This window comes from Heterodontus francisci, chromosome 33 (assembly GCF_036365525.1).
Source record: "Heterodontus francisci isolate sHetFra1 chromosome 33, sHetFra1.hap1, whole genome shotgun sequence".
NCBI lineage: Eukaryota > Metazoa > Chordata > Chondrichthyes > Heterodontiformes > Heterodontidae > Heterodontus > Heterodontus francisci.
Genome location: NC_090403.1, coordinates 42,737,594 through 42,761,319, shown reverse-complemented (window position 1 = coordinate 42,761,319; position 23,726 = coordinate 42,737,594). Strand labels below are relative to the sequence as shown.

Here is a 23,726-nt window from a genome sequence, read left to right as displayed (position 1 = left end):
CCAATATTCTTGCCCTCGGGTCAAGTGGGTCTGTTGCCTGTACCAAGAGTTTGGGCACATTATCTAGATTGTCACTCGAGTGTAGTACTGAGGGAATGCTGCATTGTCCAAGGTATCATCTTTTGGAATTTCCTTACAATTATACTGAAAATTGCAATCATTAAAAAGGAAAACGTCCTCAGATTGCTGTTGATGTTCATTTGAACGATCACTATTTGCCTGCACTACAACTCCTAATTTTTCCAATTCCTCAATTTACAGCACATCATTCACAACACACAAGAACACAAGAATTAGGAGCAGGAGTAGGCCATTTGACCTCTCGAGCCTGCTCCCCCATTTGATAAGATCATGGTTGGTCTGATTGTGGCCTCAACTTCACTCTCCTGCCTGCCCCCCATAACCCTCGACTCTCTTGTCTATCAAAAATCTATCTAACTCAGCTTTGAATGGCCCAGCCTCCACTGCTCTCTGGGGAAGAGAATTCCACAGACTAATGACCCTCAGAGAAAAAAAATTCTCTTCATCTCAGTCTTAAATGGGAAACTGCTAATTTTTATATTGTGTCCCCTAGTTTTAGACTCCCCAGAAGGGGAAACATCCTCTCAGCATCCACCCTGTCAAGTCCCCTCAGGATCTTATATGATTCGATAAGATCACCTCTCATTTTTCTAAACTCCAATGGGTATAGGCCCAACCTGCTCAACCTTTGCTCATAAGATAACCCCTTCATCCCAGGAATCAGAAGAGTGAACCTGCTCTGAACTGTTTCCAATGCAATTATATCCTTTATGTAAGGAGACCAAAACAGTACACAGTACTCCAGCTGCAATTTAACTAAGACCCCGTACAGCTGTATAAACACGTCCCTGCTTTTATACTCTATTCCCCTTGCAATAAACACCAACATTCCATTTGCCTTCCTAATCACTTGTTGTACCTGCATACTAACCTTTTGTGATTCTTGTACGAGGACACCCAGATCCCTCTGTACCGTAAAGTTCTGCAGTCTCTCTCCATTCAAATAATATACTGCTTTTCTATTCTCCCTACCAAAGTGGACAAGTTCAAATTTTCCCACATTATACTCCATCTTCCAAATTTTTGCCCACTCACTTAATTTATCTAAATCCATTTGCAGACTCTTTGGGCTGGATGTTACCTTAGGCAGACAGGAATTTGCCACCAACGTGATAGTTGGTGGCGAACCCGCTTCCACCTAGCCCGGGGATCAGTCCCGCATTTTACGGGTCCCCGGGCTTTAATTATCCTGAGGCGGGACTTCCACCCGCTTGAGGGAAGAGGTCCCGCCTGATTGAGCTGCCGACCAATCAGCGGGCTAGCAGCTCTTAGTCTTAGCAGCGCCACTGGGAGCGGTGGCCACTGCTGGGACTGCAGCCCAGCTGACGCCATGGATCCAAAAGGGAAGGTAAGTAGGGGTTGCCTCATCAGGGGGATTGGTCCTTCCCTGGTGTGGCTGGAGTGGTCATTTGGGGGGAGAGGGGGGTCTTGGGTCCCGGGGGTGGGTTGGGAGGCGGGGGAGGCTCTCAATCTGGTATCCTTGCCTGACTCCCATGCACCCCACCCCATGGCGCGGAAAGGCCAGCAGGTGTCACTGGGCGGCCCTTCACATCCCGTGGAAGCGGACGAGAGCCCTTAATTGGCTGTTAAGTGACCACTTAAGAGCCTTGATTGGCCTCGGGCAGGTGGGCCATTTCCCACGCCCCGCCCAACGCCGTAAACTTAGCCAGAGGCGGAAGCGGGGTGGGTAGGCTTCCCGGAGTGTCCCGCTCAATGTTACGCCGCCCCCACGCCACCATCTGACCCGCTGGGGTCGCGTGAAATTCAGCCCTTTATATCCTTTTGACAGCTTACTTTCCTACCCATCTTTGTGTCATCAGCAAATTTAGCTCTCATAAGTTCGGTCTCTTCATCCAAATCATTGATATAGATTGTAAATAATTGAGGCCCCAGCACTAATCCCTGTGGCACTCCACTAGTAACAGCTTGCCAACATGACAATACCCCATTTATCCCTATTATCGGTTTCCAGTTAGCTAACCAATCCTCCATCCATGCAACTTGTTACCCCCTACACCATGAGCTCTTATTTTGTATAATAACCTTTGATGTGGCACCTTATCAAATGTCTTTTGGAAATCAAAGTACACCACATCTACAGATTCTCCTTTATCCACCTTGTTTGTTACTTCCTCAAAGAACTCTAATAAATTAGTCAACCTTTCACAAAACCATGTTGACTCTGCCTGATTGTATTATGATTTTTTAAAGGTCCTGCTATTACCTCTTTAATAACTGATTCTAGCATTTTCCCTAAGACAGATGTTAGGCTAACTGGCCGGTGAAACTCTTTCTGTCTCCCTCCTTTCTTGAATAGGTGTTACATTTGCTATTTTCCAATCCACTGAGACCTTTCCAGAATCTGGGAATTTTGGAACATCACAACCAATGAATCTATTACCTTTTAAGACCTTAGCATGCAAGCCATCTGTTCCTGGTCAGTCTTTAGCTCCAATAGTTTTCCCAGTACCTTTTCTCTAGTGATTGTTTTAAGTTCCTCCCTCCCTTTTACCTCTTGATTTTCAAGTATTCCTGGGATTTTTTTTGTCTCTTCTACAGTGAAGATAGACACAAAATACCTATTCAATGCTTTTGCCATTTCTTTCTTTCCCATTATTAATTCCCCAATCTCACTTAGTTACTCTTTCCCTTTTTAAATACTTGTAGAAAACTCTTACTATCTGTTTTTATATTTTTAAGCAAGCTTTCTCTCATACTCCAATTTCTCCCTCCTTTTTTTTTAAGTAATTCTTTGCTGATTTCTAAATTCTGTCCAACCTTCTGACCTACTACTAATCTTCACAGTATTATACACTATTTCTTTCAATTTGATACTATCCTTAATTTCCTTAGTTAGCCATGGATAATGGTGCATCCTTCTCATTGTCTTTCTCTCTCACTGGAATACATCTCTGCTGAGAATTATGAAATATCTCCTTAAATGTCTGCCACTGATTCTATACTGTCCTATCTTTTAACCTATTTTCCCAGTTCATTTTAGCCAAGTCTGTCCTCATACCTTTGTAATTGCCTTTATTTAAGTTTAAGACATTAGTTTTAGACCCACACTTCTCACCCTCAAATTGAATGTGAAATTCTATAGTGTTATGATCACTGTTGCCTAGAGGCTCCTTTACTATAAGGTCATTAATTAATCCTGTCTCAATGCACATTTCCAAGTCTAAAATAGCCTGCTCCCTGGTTGGCACTAGAACGTACTGCTTTAAGAAACTACCCCAAATACACTCTATGAGCTCATCTTTCAGGCTACCTTTGCCAATCTGATTCATCCAATCTATATGAAGATTAAAATCACCCATGATTATTGCAGTACCTTTCTTACAAGCCCCCTTTATTTCTTCCTGTATACTCTGTCCTACAGTTTAGCTACTGTTAAGGGGCCTATAAACTATTCCCACAAGTATCTTCTTAATTTTGCTATTTCTTCCCTCTACTCAAACGTATTCTACACCTTGATCTTCTGAACTAAGGTCATCGCTCACTACTGTACTGACGTCATCCTTAATTATCAGAGCAATCCACATTTTCCTAGCTTCCTGTCCTTCCAAATGTCAAATACCCTTGAGTACTTAGGTGCCAGCCTTGATCACCTTGCAATCACATCTCTGAAATGGCTATCAGGTCAGACATATTTATTTCTACTTGTGCTATCAATTCATCTGTTTTGTTATGAATGTGTATTCAGGTACGGAGCCTTTACTTCTGTCTTTTTACCATTCTTGCAAATTCTGGCTTCATCTGCTGGTGCACTCTCCTGTATATAGAATCTGTTCCTCCCTGCCACACTCTGGTTATCACTACCCTGCTCTATTGCCTTGTACTTTCTCTTCAAATTTATCACATCTCCCCTCACATGATCTCTCCCCTCACGTGATCCCTCCCCCCAACTATTTAGTTTAAAGCCCTCTCTACTGCCCTAGAACTAGATGGTAGAAGTCCATACTTTGATTGGTGGAAATGGAGGGGGGGGGGGGGGGGGGGTTGTTAAAAGGAAGAAGAACAAGCACTAAGGTTAAAAGTGTAGCATTAGTTTAAAATGCCCCAAAGCTCAAGAGTTTTAGTCTGGGGACAGAAAGTTTCCTGCTGCCTTTCTCCCCCATCCCAGTTTTCTCTCCTCCCCACCACTACCCCAACCTCCATCTTCTGCAAGCAGTGACATGGTAGGAGGTAGTTTGACATGCACTCCAGTTATCCTGTAATTTACTCCTGAACGGTGAAGCCAGGATTGGCCAATCGGGATGTATTTCGAGTGGGACAGGACTTCTACTTGCCATGGAGACGCAGCCTGGCCCCAGGGTCATTAATATGTTGCAGACATAAAATAATCATGTCAGGCCTGCAGCAGTCTCAGGTTGCTGCAGTCTCAGAGTTAGATGAGGAAGGATGGGAGGAGGTTCAAGTGGAGCATAAACACCAGCATGGACTCGTTGAGTCAAAGTGCCGGTTTCTGTGCTGTCTATTTTATGTAGTCTCAGAAGTAGTTAAATTTCCTCCCCTCCCACAATTTGTTTAGTCACAGCACATCCTCCAGCTGCCAGCGTCAGCTATTTGCTCCCTCCATCCAGCCGCTAAACACTGTGGATCACTGGCCCTAACAGGTGGGCCTTTACATCCAAATGATACAAATGCCAGGAATACTTTGAATGACATAGTTTTCTCATTGGCATGTCATTTACGTGCATCTACGTATGCATGGGTGGCTACATTTTGCACTGTTGGGCTTTCCCAGCAGAAAATAGCAGAGGGTGGTGGAGGCACAGGAATGGGACAGGCCATAGTTTGCCCAAGTGATTTGTCATCCCTCCATCAGAACTAGATCCGCTGGAAAAACTGGTGGGATGCAGCTGGGGGAAAAAAACAATCTTGAGTGCCAGCGGGTTACTCAACCATGGTGGAACTTCATGGCAGAATCTAATCCAGTCTTCACCTGATGTTTGTACACGTGCGGTTTCCTACAAAAAACACTAGATGATGACCAGCAGCAAGAATCCTGCCTGCCTTTTCTCCTCCCTAATCCAGAGGAGGTGTGGCAAATTGGGGTGCCCCAACTGAGACCTGCTAATTCAGAACAGGTCAGGGGTTTAACTGGGGCATTCCTGGCCTGTACTAATCTGCACCACACTAGAATATAGTTTAACTCATTTCCACAAAGAGAACGATAGCAAACAAATTTGGCACTGAAGTGACAGGTCCGTTCCATCTGTGTGGCGACATGGTCAGATTGCAATGATTATTTAATAATTTGTGGTCAAATCCAAATAGGTAGTTTAGGTTCCCTAGGCATGAAATTGCTGCAAGAGGGCTGTGAATGCATTGGGGGAATTTTCCATCTGTCACCTAGTCTGTACTCTGTCAAGGGAGGAGCTTGTAAGCCTGTTGGGTGTTGCCTGCAGAGAGGAACCTTGGACCATGGTATGTGCAGTGAAGTATGTACTCAAGAGGGCAAATGCTGCAAAAATCAATAACTGAGCTTGTAATTTGATCTTTCTTTGAATGGAAAGTATGCATTGTGATGCATTAGTGACTTTCATTTCATATTTTCATTCTTTTATCCATCTCAATGCGGTTCCATGGTATGTACTTCTGTGCTCCATGAAAAAAGCTTGAACATGCCAATACTACATTGTCTACCTATCATTAACAACTTTCGTTGCTTATCACAGCATGATAGAAAGCAATGACCGTTTAAACCCTAACAACTAACTGTTTCCCTGGATTCTGATTTATCAGAAATTCAGAAATACCCAAAATAATTCCCTGATTAAAGATCAAACAATGGTAGAGACTGATTTATTTTTTTATAAGGGTCTCTTTCACATCCAATGTTTATGCCCATCATAATTAAGATTTGAGGAATAGGATGTGAGTCGACTTAAAAAGAAAAATTAAAATAAATTTTGCAAAACATAATTAATGTGTTGGTTATATTTTAACTCATTAATAAAGCACTAATTTCCACTCCACTGTATTAGTGTTTTTTAAAAATATATTTCTGATTATACCCAAGCTATAAATAGAAAGCATCCTCGGGACCCATTGAAAAAAAAGACTTGCCTTTTCACGACTCCAGGTCATTCCAGAATCATTACAGCACAGAAGGAGGCCATTCGCCGTAGGGAACAGTAAGTTATCTATCTCCCCCAGTATTATGTGCACCTTGGTATTCCTCTCTGATGCTTGCTCCTGGTTCCCACACCCCTGACAAGTTACCAGTTTTGCTTCCCTCCAATCTGAGCTCCCTCTCTGGTTCCCATTCCTCTGACAATTTAGTTTAAACCCTCCCCAACAGCACTAGCAAATCTCCCTGCTAGGATATTCATCCCAGTCCCGCTAAGATGCAATCCATCCATCTTGTACAGGTCCCACCTGCCCTGGAACTGGTCCCAATGTCTCAGAAATCTGATGCCCTCCCTCCTACACCAGTTCTCCAGCCACTTGTTTAATCGCTCAATTCTCCTATTCCTGTGTTCTTGCACATGGGACTGAGAGTAATCCTGAGATTACTGCTTTTTCCCAAAGCTCTTTACAACCAATGAGGTACTTTTTAAAGTGTAGTCGCTGTTGTCATGTAGGAAACACGGCAGCCAATTTGCACACTGCAAACTCTCACAAACAGCAATGAGATAATGTGGATGGAGGGATAAATATTGTCCAGGACACCAGGGATAACTCCCCTGCTCTCCTTCAAAATCCTGCCATGGCATCTTTTACATCCATCTGAGAGGGCAGACAGAGTCTCATCTAAAAGCCAACATCTCCAACAGTGCAGCACTCTCTCAGGACTGCACTAGAGTGGTAGCCTTGTTTTATGTTCTCAAATCCTGGAGTGGGACTTGAACTCACAACCTTAGAGGCAAGAGACACTTAACATTCAAAAGTGTATAGGCTACAACATTATAATTCATATCCTACTCCATTGTTATTCAGTTCAGTTTGCCAATTGGATAAATATGGCATTGGATTCCTGCATTAGTCTCCCATGTGTTTTCCCATCCAAACTATGGTTCCACACCACTGATTTCAATTGGGCATATAGTCAGGTAAATGAGTCATACATTTCCCTGTGATTTTGATACCAACCTTGCTCTAAACTCAGTCAACAAGGAGGCACTTCAGGTGAACTAGACTAGGCATCTCATTGAGTATTGGAAAAACTCAGCACATGCGTTAGATTCAAGCAGCCATTTGGAAACCAGACACCAATGTAACATTATCTCGACTACTATTTTAAAGAGCTACCAATGTGGGCGCATCATGTGATCAGGGAGGTCAGTACCCGGCTTACCTTTCTTTTAACATCAAAAAACTGTGAAAATATCAGTGATCCATAGAAAGCAAATTCCATCATGTAATGTATGTAGATTTCAATTGAAAGTTCCTGCGATAAATGAGAAAAAAAAAATTAACTTTCTGTTTGAGCAACTTTCTTCTTTGAGTGGTACCAATATTTTCCTAAAGAGACAGTCACTTAAAAAGATAATCAAAAAGGCAATCAGTATGTTTCCCATAGCTTTATTTTTAAACTCTTCCCACCAGGCGGAAACTACCCACAGAATTCACCCACAACAATCCCGTAGCCTGCTATTTTAACCTGCTTTGTTGAGCAGGCAAGAAAGATGCCTGCCAGAAAGCGACCCTAGTTAAAAATATCAGGGTTTATGTTACCCTGATTTGTAAAGGATAATCACCCAAAATGTTAAACCATGAGAAGATCAATAATCACCTATCTACAGTTTTTGTTTAACTTCTGATTATATAGAACTTGGATAGTTTTCAAAACTGAACTGAAAAACATTTAATCCTTGTACCAGTTTTCAATTTTTTTCTTAAATGCTGCTTATCTCGTTGAATAGTGTCTGCAGCACTTTTTCATTTGTTGAACCCAATGTCAGCAAACACAAAGCCACGGGTAATACACGTTGCATGCAAAGTTCTCTATACAGTAAATCACCAATGTACTTTTACCCTGCAGCTTTGTTCAGTTGTTGACACTCTTATCTTTGAGCTGGATTTAAGTCCCATATCCCTGGTTCACTTGTGCACAATAGTCTATTGACCTCGGTCTTGAATATATACAACACATCATCCACAGCTCTCTGGGGTGGAGGGTTCCAGGAATTCATGGCTCTCTGGGTGAAGGGTTTCTATTCATTTCAGTCATGGATGGCTGACCCCTTGTCCGGACACACAATAATTATCATAATCAAGTTGGCATTTCAATGCATTTCTGAGGGAATATCACATTGTTGGAGATGCCATACTTCAGATGACTTATTAAACCAGGGCATGTCTATCTGGTCAAAAGGATGTAGAAGATCCCATGGCATTACTGAAGTAGTACAGGGTCCCCTGGTCAACGTTCTTCCCTCAACAGATTAAAATGATTATTCACCTTTTTTGGTGTCTGTGGGATGCTGGTGTGTGCCAACTAGCTGTAACATCTGGCTTCTTAAGAAAAGTGACTGCACTTCAGAAAGATAATTCATTGTATGTGGAGTGTTTTGGGATGTCCTCTCTATGTGATAAGATGCTATAATGATACAAGCTTTTTTTTCCTTTCTAACCTCAGAAAACATACTTCATCAATATGGCTTTTGCTTTCTGTCATCCAACTTTATGACTCTGCCAATTATGGGTGGCTTTGTGCCTTGCGCTGACTAGGATCTAGATTGAAACGGTCTAAGCTCATTACATCTAGAACTATAATCGTTGGTAAACTGATGAGTCTTTTATCACACCTGCCTGGCTGGACACAGACCCATTTTTAGGACAACACATAGTCACCCAGTCTTTTGCATGTCTGGTCAAAGTGAACAAAGCTGGATAAATTGAATGTTCTTCAAATTTGCACTAAGTGAGCAAGTGTATTATTAGACACATACCATAGGATACACATTAATTCTAATATGTGGGTCCTTAACATAACCAATAAAGCCAGATTTTCCATTTGGATAAGATTTTATAGATTTTTCCCTTTAAAAATAACTTGGAAAGTTTAATAATGCACCGCTGCCATCTTTAAAGTTTTGGAATATTTTATTAAAAATATTTTATGAATTTGATTCAATAGTTGGTTGGGGTTGGAACAAAATGAGACTTCGCTTAACTTTCCAAATGGGAAGATAAAGCCATTCCCCAACTGGATGTATACAGTGAAAGAATTTGGCTTGACCTGAAAAAAGGTTGGCGCTGATCAAACTTCTTAGACATGTAGATTCATCAGCAGAAAGATCTAAAATTGACATGTTCCTATCTTTGAAGATCGCTGGGTCATAAAAGCAAGCATAGGTTGAGAGTATGTTCATAGTGTTATGAAAGTGATTGTTTCGTTAAAAAAATATTTTTAAAGGAATTTAGAGTTAAACTGAATAAATGTTTTTTAATCAATAGGGCACTGAGGGAGCCAGATTGGCAACAGTGTTGCTGGGTGTCACATGGCTGGAGTTAGGCTTTGAACAGAAACCCTGGTAACAGGGGCAGAGAAGTCACAAGCGTTCCTTTGATTGGACAAGCCCAGTAGTAACAGAGAGCACCTGGATGGGCAGAAAAAACTGACAGGTTTTCTGGTTGTGAGTCAGTGCATGTGTGTGCTACCTTCTGGAAGGAGATAAAAGTCAAGTGCTGAAGTGTCAAAAAAGGACAGAAGGAGAGAATTCCAAGGAAGAACAGAAGACTACAACCCACAAAGACTCACTTTCCCACAATTCCCGAAAAGATTCTATGAAGCTCACTGTGTCGATTCGTCTTGTTTCCCGTCTTTCAAGAAAGCCTGTTAAAAATAATTCTCAATGCCGCCTGAAGAGAACTGTTCTAAAGATCAGTGGCCTGTCTGTGTGCGCTTTGAGGTTGGACTGTGTGCCAGTTTTGGTGCAGCGTGTCTCATCTGCTGTTTTTTTTCTCAGGGTGATCTGCCCAGGTGTGTTTTTTTGTCTGTAATACAGCCCTGATCTAAAAATCCCTTTTTATTTTTTCGGTTAACTGGTATGAGCTGATTTTGCTGGCCCCTTGATGCCGCGAGGGAGAGGCCCGCCTTGACGTGGTGTAGGACCCGCCGCACATTACCGGTGGCGGGGGGACCTCGATGTGGCTCCCCCGCTACTCGACGATGGAACCTCGATGCAGCCCCCCCCCCACCCCCCCCCAGGGCTCGGCGGCAGGACCTCAATGTGGCCGCCCTGCCGCACAGCAGCGGTACCCCAATTAGATTATGTAAAACGCTACTTACCTCTGCAGATTATGCATCCACTGCCTCTCACTCCACACTTCCTCATTTTACATGGAACGGGCAGCTGTCATGTGCCGTACCGTTCACGGACAGAAAATCAGATGGGATAGCGGAAGAAGGAGTACTAGACAGTGAAGGTAAGTGCAGATTTACAGGGGTCTCAGTTCTGCATTCTTAAAGCGGGGGGAATTTACAGGGATCTGACTCTGCATTCTGGAAGGGAGGGGGATTACAGGGGTCTCACTCTGCATTCTGGAAGGGAGGGGGCTGGGAGGATGACAGGGGTCTTACTCTGCATTCTTAAAGAGAGGAGGGAGGGGATCTGGGATTAGTGAAGGGAAAGCTCTGCAAGCATGAAGGGTGGTACTGTGTACCCTCCCTCTGTAAACAGTGTATGCTCTGCGATTGTTTGTGTGTGTGAAGGAGCAATAGCACTCTAGTCACCCTGTGTGTGGGGAGGATGTCAGAAAGGGTTGGAGCATTAAGGTTATATGGATGGTGGGGGCTATCGACGCAGCTGGTAGGATCTTGATGTAGTCATGCTGTGTCACTCAGTGTTAGCCAAGATGGGCAATGCCATCCCATGCCACATAGTTGATCCATGAAAGCAGCTGATCTACCTGTCAACATGAATCCCTGCCCTGTTAGGAACCTTCGAATAAATGAAGGATACAACGTTATCACATGGAAGTGGTATGGCTTATCCAACATTGTGTGATCCGCTTCTCCTGAGGATCCGTATGCTTTTTTTTTCCCCAAAATGTACTTTATTCATAAAAATTTGTAAAAAATACATTACAAAACAGTTCAAAACAGTACCAAGTCGACAATACAAAGAGTGCAAGGGAGATCAGTTTCCTTCAATACAGGAGTGAGTTGCCTCACAACCCTTCCATTTCATTTTACATGCCATGTACATTTTGCAGCAAACCCATATTTTCTGGATACAGCCCTAAGGATTTTCCATGGATCCAGCCCCTCAGTTCACCTTGGTGGGGGGACCTTACACAGTGGTCTTTCCCCATTGAGCCTTTGCTGTGGCTGCCCCAAGCTTTAGTGTGTCCCTCAGCACGTAGTCCTGGACCTTGGAATGCGCCAGTCTGCAACACTCAGTCGTGGACAACTCTTTGTGCTGGAAGACCAGCAAGTTTCGGGCAGACTAAAGAGGGTCTTTCACCGAATTGATGGTCCTCCAGCAGCAGTTGATATTTATCTCGGTGTGCGTCCCTGGGAAAAGTCCGTAGAGCACATACTCCTGTGTTACTGAGCTGCTTGCGATGAACCTCGACCAAAACCACTGCATCTCTTTCCACACCTGCTTTGCAAAGACACATTCCAGAAGGAGGTGGGCAACCATCTCTTCCCCACCACAGCCACCTCAAGGGTATTGTACAGAGGGGGTGAGACTCCGGGCATGCAGAAAGGATCTGACCGGGAGGGCTATTCTCACCACCAGCCAAGTTACATCTTGATGCTTGTTTGAAAGTTCTGGTGATGAGGCATTCTGCCAAATGACTTTGGCGGTCTGCTCGGGGAACCATCCAACAGGATCCACCATCTCCTTTTCCCGTAGGGTCTTGAGGACATTCCATGCAGACCACTGCCTGATGGATTGATGGTCAAAGGTGTTTTTCCACAGAAACTTTTCCACGAAGGATAGGTGGTATGGCACGGTCCAACTGGATGGAGCGTTCCGTGGCAATGTGACCAGACCCATCCTGCACAACACCGGGGACAGATAGAACCTCAGCACAAGGTGACACTTGGTGTTTGCCTACAGGGGCTCTACACACAGCTTGATGCAGCTGCACACGAAGGTGGTCATCAGGATGAGGGCGACGTTGGGTACATTTTTCCTGCCCTTATCCAGAGGTTTGAACATCGTGTCCCTCCGGACCCAGTCCATTTTAGATCCCCAGATGAAGCGGAAAATGGTTCGGGTGACCACCACACCACAGGAGTGGGGTATGAGCCAGACCTGCGCCATGTATGGCGAGGTGAACGCCTCGCACCTGATGACCAGGTTCTTAACCACAATGGAGAGAGATCGCTGCTCCCACATGCTCAGCTTATGGTGTATCCTGGCTACTCGCTCCCTTCAAGTTTTGGTGCACCGGCCCTTCTGAATCATATCCCCAGCACCTTCAGGTAGTCTTCAGTGAAGGGGACAAAGGATCAGTTGGCCCAGTTCCCAAAGAACATGGCCTCGCTCTTGCCGTGGTTAACTTTGGCTCCTGAGGCCAGTTCGAACTGGTTGCAGATGCTCATCAGTCTGCGAACGGTCAGCGGATCCGAGCAGAAGACGGCGACGTCGTCCATGTACAGGGAGATTTTAACCTGAGCATCTCCACTGCCTGGGATTGTCACCCCTCTTATGCCCACATCCTTCCTAATAGACTCAGCAAAGGGTTCAATACAGCAAACAAACAAGACCGGGGAGAGAGGACAGCCCTGTCTGACTCCAAATTGGATCGGGAAGCTTTCTGATTCCCAGCCATTTATTGAGACTGCGCTACTGATGTTTGTGTAGAGCAGTTTGATCCAATTGCAGATTCCCTCCCCAAACCCCATTTTGGAAAGCACGTCCATCATGTAGGTGTGCGATATCCTGTCAAAAGCCTTCTCCTGGTCCAGGCTGATGAGGCAGGTGTCCACCCTCCTGTCCTGTGCAGAGGCGATCGTATCCCTGAGTAGCGCAAGACTATCAGAGATCTTCCTGCCGGGTACAGTGCAGGTCTGGTCAGGGTGAATCACCAACTCCAGAGCAGACTTGACTCGACTGGCAACGACTTTGGACAGAATCTTGTAGTCAACATTAAGCAGTTAGATGGGCCGCCAATTTCTGCCCTCTCCCCCTTCCGCTTGTAGATGAGGGTGATGATGCCTTTCCTCATGGATTCTGACATGCTGCCGGCCAGAAGCATACTTTTGTATACTTTCAGCAGGTCTGGGCGGACACGGTCCCACAGGGCCAAATACAATTCAACCGGTAAGCCATCGCTTCCGTGAGTTTTACTCGTCTCAAAAGGACTTGACGGCCTTTCTCAGCTTGTCCAGAGTTAGCGGCTTGTCCAGTCTCTCCCTCATGCTGTCATCTAAGACCTCTGTGATAGATGACAGGAAGGACTGGGAGGCTCTGCTGTCTGTAGGCATCACATCGTACAGCCCATCATAAAAGGATTTGCTGACCCTTAGTATGTCGGACTGCGAAGACGTTACCGAGCCATCCTCTTCCTTCAGAGCTCTCTCTGTCTGTACCTTTTGGAAGAAGTAACGCGAGCACGTCTCATCCTGCTCAATGGAGCGGACACTGGACCGGAAGATGATCTTGGAGGCCTCCGTGGTCAAGAGCGAGGCCTGCTGGCTCTTCACCTCATGGAGGTCCTCCATGACCTCGACCCCCATCGACTCCAGCCGGAGCAGAGTTTGCATTCTTTTCTGGAGTCGGGACACTTCCCTCTGTCTCTCTCGATCGCCCTCTGAAAACCTTTGAAGATAAAGAACCTCTTGACGTTCTCCTTGATTGCCTCCAACCAGTGAACTGGAGACTCAAAGAGGGGTTTCACGGTCCTCCAACCTTTGTAATCCCTTTTGAATTCCTCAACGTTCTCTGGGGTTAGCAGTGTAGCATTGAGCTTCCATGTCCCCTTGCCAACCCGCTGGTCATTCTGTATGTGACAGTCGACCAGTAAGAGGCAGTAGTCGGAGAAGAACACCAGCTTGACGTCGGTGGATCCGACCATGACAGCACAGGACACAAACAGAAAGTCAATCCTGGAATGGGCAGACCAGTCCAATCTTGACCATGTGTATCTACGCTGCACTCAGTCTGCAGGTTTGCTGATGACGTCGTGCAGCTTGGCATCTTTTACTGTGTCCATTAGGAATCTGGACGTAGCATCCAGTTTGCTGTTGTCACTGCCAGATCATCCAGCTGCATCGATGATGCAGTTGAAGTCACCGCCGGGAATGACCGGCCTGGACGTCGCCAGCAGCAGTGGGAGCTGCTGGAAGACGGTCAGCCGCTCGCTGCATTGAACCGGGCTGCACACGTTGATCAACCGGAGCAGAGCATTTTTGTACATTACATCTGCTACGAGGAGGCGACTGACCACCACCTCCTTAACTGCGGAGATGGTGAAGTTACCTCCCCGCAGGAGAATACCCAGGCCGGAGGAACGGGAATCATTACCCCCTGACCTGATCGATGGCCCGTAGGATCACCATCGTAACCATTGCCTGTAGGTGCTGAGGTGTGGTATTCCATACTCCTGCAGAAACAGTAGGTCGGCTTTGACCTTGGCGAGGTAGTCCAAGGTTGAAACACATCGCGTAGTGGATTTAATGCTAGGCACATTAATTGAAGCAATCTTTATACCCATTTATAAGTTAGTTGTTGCTTCTCACACCATTTGTCCATGCTCGTCCCAGTCCTTTGGTAGGTTCCTGCATACCCATAGTGTACACAAGCTGTTTCACATTCGTTGGGCTCAGAAACCTCTCCTGGTTTCCCAAGCAGGGTTTGTTCCACTGGGGTGACATCAGAGAGGGGGGGGGCTCTTGTAGGCAGCAAGGATTGGGCTGTCCTCTGCTGTTGGTATCTTTTCCCTCTGTTCTCCTCGAAAACATCACTGCTCCCGGCTTCCCGGAGCTGGAGTGCGCCTGACGCTTTGTTCTCGGTGTCCCAGAGCTGGGATGCGCTGGGCATGTCGTTAGGTTCGGCGCTTTGGGTTTGGGGCGTGCTGAGCCCATCACAGCTTCCAGTGCCCGGGGGGGCTTTATCTTCCAGCTCCTTTGAGTTCTGCCGCCTCTTATGAAGGTGCCGTCGTTCCAGCACTTCCTCGTCCAGTGAGGAGGAGCTGCTGTAGTCTGTCTCAGACGGTAGCCTCCTCTTGCCACTGGTTTGGATGGTGGCCTGTTCCTTTTTTGGAGGTTTTTTCTTTGTGGTTTTCCTTTTTACCACTTGCCACTGGCCTGTTTGTCCATCTGCTGCCTCCTCGTCTATTGATTCTGTCTGTGGAGGAGGGGTTTCCGGGCACAGGGTAGGTGCTGGGTCGCTGGTTTCAGCTACCTCCCCTTTCTTCTCCTTCTCGAGTAGAATTTCCTCGCTGTGGAGAGGGTTGCTTGTCTCCTTCCCAGCACCAGACGCAATCATCGTTCCTTCTCCCGGCCTTGCCTTGGACCTTGCCGCCTGAGCGTAACTGAGGCAGCATTTGGGGCAGGTTTTGTAGAGGTGACCTGCCTCACCGCACAGGTTGCAGCACTTACTCTGCTTACAGTCCTTGGTCTGATGGCCTTCCTTCTTGCAGACGACTGTGCTGCAGTTAGCTGCCATGTGACCAGATTTGCCACAGGTGCAACAAACTCTGGGCTGCCCTGCATAGACCAAGAAGCCTAGACTTCCCCCGATAGCGAAGCTGGAGGGAGGATGGATGATGGCTCTGTTGGCCTAGACCTTCAAGGTCACCTTGACCTGCCGATTGCTGGTCCAAATCCCAAAAGGGTCCTTGACATCAGTGCTGCCGCCGGCCACCTCGACGTACCTGGTGAGGAAGGTGAGTACATCCACGACAGGAACATGGAGGTTGTAGAGGTGAATTGTCACCACCCGGTCACGTTGTGACGGCTGCGTGAAGAGTGGCTCCACTGTGAGGATCGACAGCGGTGCCTGGTTTCCCTTTTCCTTGAACACCTTCAGGAACTTGATACATCCCGCCACATTCTTGAACGTCACGTCGAAATATCCACTGCTGGGTAAGTCCTGCAGGCAGAAGATGTCTGTAGCTTGGAATCCACAGCAATCAATGAGGATTTTCTTGATGAAGAAGGTATGGTCAACCAGTGCATCCCTTTCCTTGTCCTTCACCACCACCCGTGATACGCACTCCCTGGCCTGAAGCTCTAGAATTGGTTACAGCCATTTTACTCAAAACCTACCTGGGACAGATCAAAGGCCACTGATCATGGTCTCTCCCTTGCCAGGTAAGTATGCCAGAGGCAAAAATCAACAGGTGGGTGCGGTCCACATAGAGGCCTCCGGTCATGCTCAGCAGCCCCCAAGTGGAGCTCGCCATTACGGTCACTGTGCATCTACAGGCCCCACATGATATGCCATCGGATGTCAGAGCAGGCGTGTCAGAAGCGACTGCGCATGTAGAGAGAGTGTGGTGACTTTTCAGTCGGTGGCCAGCTCCCGTCCACCCAACGTAAAATCCCGGCCACTGTTTCAGTCAGTGGGAAAATTTTAAAAATATATTGTGACCTGTGGAGAAGTGGGACTGAATTAACAGTGCACTCCTCCCACCTTGGTTGTAACAATAGAAAAAAAAAAGCTACAGTGCAACAAAAACAATTTTATTTAAGTATATTAAAACATGAAACAGGCCTAAAATGTCTGAAAGGGCGAATAAAAACTAAATTATCAATAAATACGTAAAAGTCATCTACGTAACATAATAAAAGCAAGAAATGCTGGAACCACTTAGCAGGTCTGGCAGCATCTGTGAAAAGAGAAGCAGAGTTAACATTTCGGGTCAGTGACCCTTCTTGGGAGTTCCGAAGAAGGGTCACTGACCCGAAACGTTAACTCTGCTTCTCTTTTCACAGATGCTGCCAGACCTGCTGAGTGGTTCCGGCATTTCTTGTTTTTATTTCAGATTTCCAGCATCTGCAGTATTTTGCTTCTATGCAACATAATAGTTCTCTGCATGTATATGGAGAATAATGCAATGCCTACTTGTTTGGTTGAGATGGAAAAAGTTGTCGTTGAGATTTTTGGAGGCATCTAGGGAAGCCCATTGTGATAAAATAATAAAACATAATTTGCACATTGAACTGAAAAGATGAAGTAGGGATTGAGCTGTAGTAAGTGTGAAGCAGATCGTAAGTGCGATAGAATCCTATCCATAGGGTCTGCGCTGTAAGAGTCCGCCGACGCAAAAAAATTCAGCCCGCCCGCACGGGCACCGTGTCACAGAGCCACCGCAATTTTAAACAAGGCGGCTCATTTGCATAGCTGCGGCACCCACGCCCCAAGATGATGTGGAGGAGGTGGGAGAGCCGCCACAGGCAACGGCGTCCAGCGCCAGTGCGCAGGTGCCATTTTTAAAGGGCTTACATCCCTTAAGGGAGATTTTAAAATTAAAGGGACAGGTCAGTTCAATGACCATAAAAAGAATTAACATACCATTAAATTAATTTTCACCCCCCCCACCCCGCCGCAATGGTATTTGTGGCCATTCGTCCCTTCCCCCCGCCCCACCCAGAATGCAAATACACAGAATTTGCCCTCCCCCCCCCAACCCCCCTCCAAAGTTTGGTAACTTTGCCCTTTTTCCCATCAACACACCCCCCCCAACCTATCTGCATCCTTGCTTCCCCACGCAGAGAAAAAAATCCTCCTCCCCCCTCCCCACAGGTGTCGCGCCACGTTTCCCTGAACGGGGATTTGAAGACGCGGCATTATCGGCCGCCCGGATGAAGATTGATGCGGTGATTAAGGAGGCGACGGGACCCTCATTAAATCAGGTATGTAAATTAGTTTACATATTTAAATGGGGGTCCCGTCGCCGAGCGGTGGGGCAGGTGCCATGAGGCCTCACCGCCGCCGAGATCGGCACAGGGCCTCCATCGCACCGATCTCCATTGCCCCCCCGCCAACATTTCCGATGGTGGAGGAGCTTTAAAATCCAGCCCTTTGTATCAACAATGCTCAGAGTGCAACAAAAGGACAAGGAGTCTTCTCAGAATTACAAAGGAATCCTTTTGCAGAGCTAAGCCACTGACCACCACCCGCCCTCTGAATCAACCGCTGCAAGGTACAAGAGATTGATATTCATTTTTCCCTCTACAATGATATATCCACGATCAGGAATGCATCTTTATCTGGATTACAGGGTGCAAAATGGTGCCACCACATCACTAATGTTAAATCAATATATAATAAAAGAATTCTCACGTGAAAGGGATAATTGTACCAGCACTCTCTGCTATCCCACAGCCAGGGACTCTGTTGGGTGGGGGGGAAAGCATACACAAATTTAAAACTCATTATACTTCCAGGATAAAACACACTTTTAAAAAAAACTTTTTATAGAGAACTTTTTTCTAAAAACATACATGAACTCTGACACAAGATTAGCGTCTAAGAAGAAAAATAAATGCAGTACCAACTTTAAAACTAATCACAAGGCAAAGAAAGCAAAGAAAATGTGTTACACTTCAGATACTGCCTTAACCAAGTTCACCCATGAATCTCTTAAAATCCAGTTGATGCTCACCCTGTTTTGCAACAGTCGAAACTTAAGCACTGGCACAAAAGAATCTGGCAGACTCCCAGCTGAGCTGTTTGCCTCCTGAGTACTAGGCTGCCAGAAAATGTTTTTTGTGCTGACGTTGTTGACTGGGTACCGATTATAGATTAACGAGTCTGTAAACTTGTGCAATTGCACAGGGCAAATAAATGTTGAACTTTCAAAACCAAAGATCCTTCGAAAGTGGATTTGTCCAGTGAGTTTGCTGAACCACACAGCCCAATGATATCCCAGGTTTGACTCCTGTATTAGCTGATCTCAGTCAGGGAAACAGAATGGGGCAAGGCTACACCTGGCCTCAATGTTACTATATTGGGATGAGGGAGGGGGGGAAAATAAAATCACTCCGGGTTCTCGCATCTCACTGCCATCCAATAACTCCTGCTGTGAATGTGAAGCCTAAGTGAAACATAATCAGACTCAGCTGAGATACCCCTGGCAGTCAAACTGCCCGCTGACAGTCACTGTCAAGACTCAGACTTCAATAAAGGCCACTTGAGTGAGGAACCAGATGGTGACCAGCGCCCATAGAACTATAACCCAGCAAGCAGCAAATGCCTTCAAAAGAGGAGAGGTCGTGAGTGGGGAAAATTGGCAAGGAAATTTATTTTAAATTCAAATTCTACGTGACCCCGAAAAATCTACTTTCCACCAATGTGGCAAACGATTGCCAGTACATGTTCCAAGTTAAGTAATTAGAATAACATTGATTTATTTCCTTACCTTTGACAGATAATAAAAACTGAATGAAAAGGCCCATAGATAGAAACTGAATTTCCACCTGTAAGAAGAAAATCAAAGCTTTACTAACACAGAGAAACATTGTATAGAAAGATTTTTCTTTAAAAGCTTGCATTTGAGTTTGTTTTTTCCAAATTAAAATGCTTGCTCACTGTTGTTCATTCTCTATTTGGGGTACTGTATGCGACTAAATATGACAAACTACCATAAAGACCCAGAGCTCTGGAAATTAATTGCATATTGACTCACTATTCTCTGGAGCAACCTACAGTACATATGTTCTCAGTATTGTTCAGTCTCAAGTTAGGGTTGTCAACGCTGGCTGGACATATTCCTAGAGGTGTCATCACATGACATCCTGCTTGTAACCAGCCCCCCTCCCCCACACTCCTGCCGTTGGTTAATCAACACACCCATTTTCGCAGTGCACAACCTTCCCAACCCAATTGGAAAGCGAATAGGTTCTTTATTACCCAGAGACAAACAGACCTTTTTTCACCATATCTGATATTTTTGGAACTAACAAACAAAAATGTTCAATGAAAATTTTTAAGAAAACACAATTTTGAATGCCACTATGATCTTTCATCAGCGTCACTTACAGCAATGTCCTGCAAATTATTCTTTAATTCCTGGAAACTCCAGGGCAATCCTGGTCTCAATGGCACTCCCACTTATAACTGAAGGTTCTGGCAGTATTAGAAAATTAAGCTTCACAAGCCTACTGAATGTTTTTTTACTGTAACAAGTTGGAGCTAATATTTGACAACTAATTCTTTATAAATACATTGGGCCCAGTGCTGTGTAGGGAGTATGTGCTCAGACTGGGAAGTCCAAGGCTGGGCTGAAATTAGGCCACAGGCCTCATCTAAATAATGCGAGTGAGCAGCAGGTCATTCTTCCACAGGCAGCTCGTTCTTCTGCAGTGATTAATTTTAGGCTGACTGCCTTGTCAGCAATAGCCTCAGGTTAGTAGCAGGTGGGGTAGAGAACACCAGGAGTGAGGCCAATTGCAGCCGGCAGGAATGCTATGCATTGGGATAAGTGCTCCCGTTCCTCAGGAAGGTTGTAAATTTGCTTTTAGTCAGCAGCCGCTGCTTAAGCCGCTGAAGAATCCTGAGTGGGCCAGGCTTGACATTTGCTCTGCTCATCCCAACCCAACGCCTGTGAGAGGAACTAATACAGGCATTAAGCTCCGTACTTATTTACACAAGAGACGTAATGCTTGTTTTAGGTGACTGCCAGGGCCACTTAAAAAGATGGCCCGACCTAATTTCAGGATGAATGTTTTTCAAGTGTCTTTGAGGCACACGATGTTGGTCCCTGAAATTGAGATTTATTGCATCCATTTTACGCTCAGAAGTCCAATTGATACCCATTGCTAAACCTACACATATGCAATCAAATTTTATCATTCCATAAAGGCAAATTACTGTTATTAAAAACTTTTAAAAGTTATCTCATTAAATAACTCACTAATTTCTTCCATCTCTACCCAGTTCCACAACTTTGCTATCACTTTTGCCTCTGGACCACCCACTGGAAAGCTGACCGGCTCTTATGCTTTCAACAGAATCCTCGTGCTAGGATTAGATTAGATTAGAGATACAGCACTGAAACAGGCCCTTCGGCCCACCGAGTCTGTGCCGAACATCAACCACCCATTTTATACTAATCCTACACTAATCCCATATTCCCAACAAACATCCCCACCTATCCCTATATTTCCCTACCACCTACCTATACTAGTGACAATTTATAATGGCCAATTTACCTATCAACCTGCAAGTCTTTTGGCTTGTGGGAGGAAACCGGAGCACACGGAGAAAACCCACGCAGACACAGGGAGAACTTGCAAACTCCACACAGGCAGTACCCGGAATCGAACCCGGGTCCCTGGAGCTGTGAGGCTGCGGTGCTAACCACTGCGCCGCCCCTCAACCACCCATTTATACTAATCCTACACTAACCCCATATTCCTACCAAACATCCCCACCTGTCCCTATATTTCCCTACCACCTACCTACACTAGTGACAATTTATAATATAGGAGGCGCGTGAGCAGAGCATATTCAGGCCTCTTCCTCCAACTCTTCCCTCAGCTCTCTGGCCTCTGCCTGGCTGAGATCAAGAAGTGCAGAGAATGAGGGATTGAATCTGCACCTTATGTTAGCACTCGGATATGCTGATCTCCATCATGCCACATTCATATGAAAAAACAATCTATGTCAATGCAATTCCCAGCCCAATCTATGCAAATTCTATTCACCAAAGGAACCAAATGAAGCACAGATGATTTGCTCCAGGGAGCAAAGGAAATCAGCAGTAAAAACACACCCATCCCTCATGAACACTCCTGGGGAATTGCTTGCAGAGTGGTATTGGCAGGGACCTGGGAGGTCATTCACCCACCCTCTCAGCCATGAGTGGGGTATGAAATGGGGAAGACCACTAGAAAAAAAAACAACTCGCTACAGGTGAAGAGAGCAAAATGTTTGAGTTCTCAAATGGTACGTTGGAAAACGTGGCATGGCAACAATCAATTACATGCTCTCGCAGAATTTTGTCAGAAGACTTGGTCTGTCCTGGTATCGCCGTAGCTTGAACCATTGTATAACTTTCTTTGTATCCCAATCCAGCTGTTTTGCCAAACGAGTCAGATGATTTTTACCAGGTTCCTGCAAAATAATTAAAATAGCCACATAAAATTGATTAAGTATCAGAAATTATTTCTCTGGATTACAAGTTCCCAATTGACATAACAACCTACATAACCAACTGGTAGACCTTTAATATAATTATCTTTTGTTATACCAAAGGAAATGAAAGCTCTACTACCTGAGAGAGAAACCAGGATTTATGACCACTCCACAGAAGCCTCATGGAAACATAGCGGGCCAAATTCTACGTTGGGCAGACGGGAACTGACCATCGACATAAAGGTCCGTGGCGAACCCGCTTCCGCCCGGCCTGGGGATCCAACCTGCATTTTACGGGTCCCCAGGTTTTAATTGTTCCGAGGTGGGACTTCCACCGCTTGAGGGAGGAAGTCCTGCCTCATTGAGCTGCCGGCCAATCATCAGGCCAGCAGCTCTTAGTCCCAGCAGCGCCACGAGGAGCGGTGGCAACTGCTGGGACTGCAGCCCAGCTGAGGACATAGAAACATAGAAAATAGGAGCAAGAGTAGGCCATTTGGCCCATGGAGCCAGGACTACAGGTAAGTTTGGTTTGCCTCGACGGTGTGATCTGTCGCATTCGGGCGAGGCAAGGGTGGTCGTGTGGGGGGGGGGGGGGGGGGAAGGGGAAGGGGGTCATCTCAGGTCCTGGGAGTGATTGGGGAAGCAGGGGCAGCCCTCAATCGGGCACCCTGTGCCCGTTTGTCCGGGCTCCCCCCCCCCCCGGGTGCGGTGAGAGGCTGCCAGATTTCACTGGGCGGCCTTTCACGTCTCCCAGACACCCACTTGCCATGGGTAAAATCCCTGTGGAGGTGGTGGAAGGCCCTTAAGTGGCCGTACGTTGCCACTTAAGGGACTTGATTGGCCTGGGGCCGGCAGCCCGTTTTTCGCCCCCCACCCCCACCCACTCCAGCCCAAGTAAAGTGGGGCGGAGGCGGGAGCGGGAGGGGAAGGCCTCCCGGAGCCTTCTGCTCAATTTTACACCACCCTCCCCGCCACTATCTGGCTCGCTGGGGTGGCGTAAAATTCCGCCAGCATCTCTTGTACAATGGTAGGCTGTTTAACAAAGGGTGTATTGAGCAGTTCATTAGAGAATCTTTACCCAGATATCAATTCGGCCCATTCGTGATTTTGAAATTCATTACCATGGTAGTCAGCAAGATAAAAATACACTCAAAACAAGGGGATAAAAATTAGGACTGACCTGAAAGTATCAAAGTGTAGATTTGAAAGTGTAGAATCCTTTAAAAAAGTCAATAATTTGGGTAAGGGAAAATAAACCACAGAATACAAACTTGAACCTCACCATATAAAATATACTGGGTGATTTCACCAGAAGCTCACATAACATTGCCATTTTCACCTGGCCTCAGCCCAACAACTGCTGTAAGATTCAGCCATGCTTTTGTCACCTGCATGCTTGATTATTTTATACAATCTTTCCTGGCCTATCATCCTCCACAATCTGTAAACTGCAGCTCATCCAAAATTATGTTCTCAATATCCAATCCTGATCAAGTACTGCTCACCCATCACTCCTGTCCTGGGTGACCCACATTGGCTTCCAGTCCCCCAATGCCTCAAAGTTGTAATTCTCATCCTCATGTTTAAATCCCTTCATAGCTCTGCCCCTCCCGATCTCTGTAACCTTCTCCAGACCTAACCGCACAA

The 23,726-nt window shown here is 45.9% G+C and overlaps 1 pseudogene; it reads right to left on the bottom strand.

Annotated features, from left to right (window-relative positions):
* The window catches only part of LOC137348137 (ceramide synthase 6-like), a 47,178-nt pseudogene that overhangs the window by 8,463 nt on the left and 14,989 nt on the right, over positions 1-23,726 (bottom strand).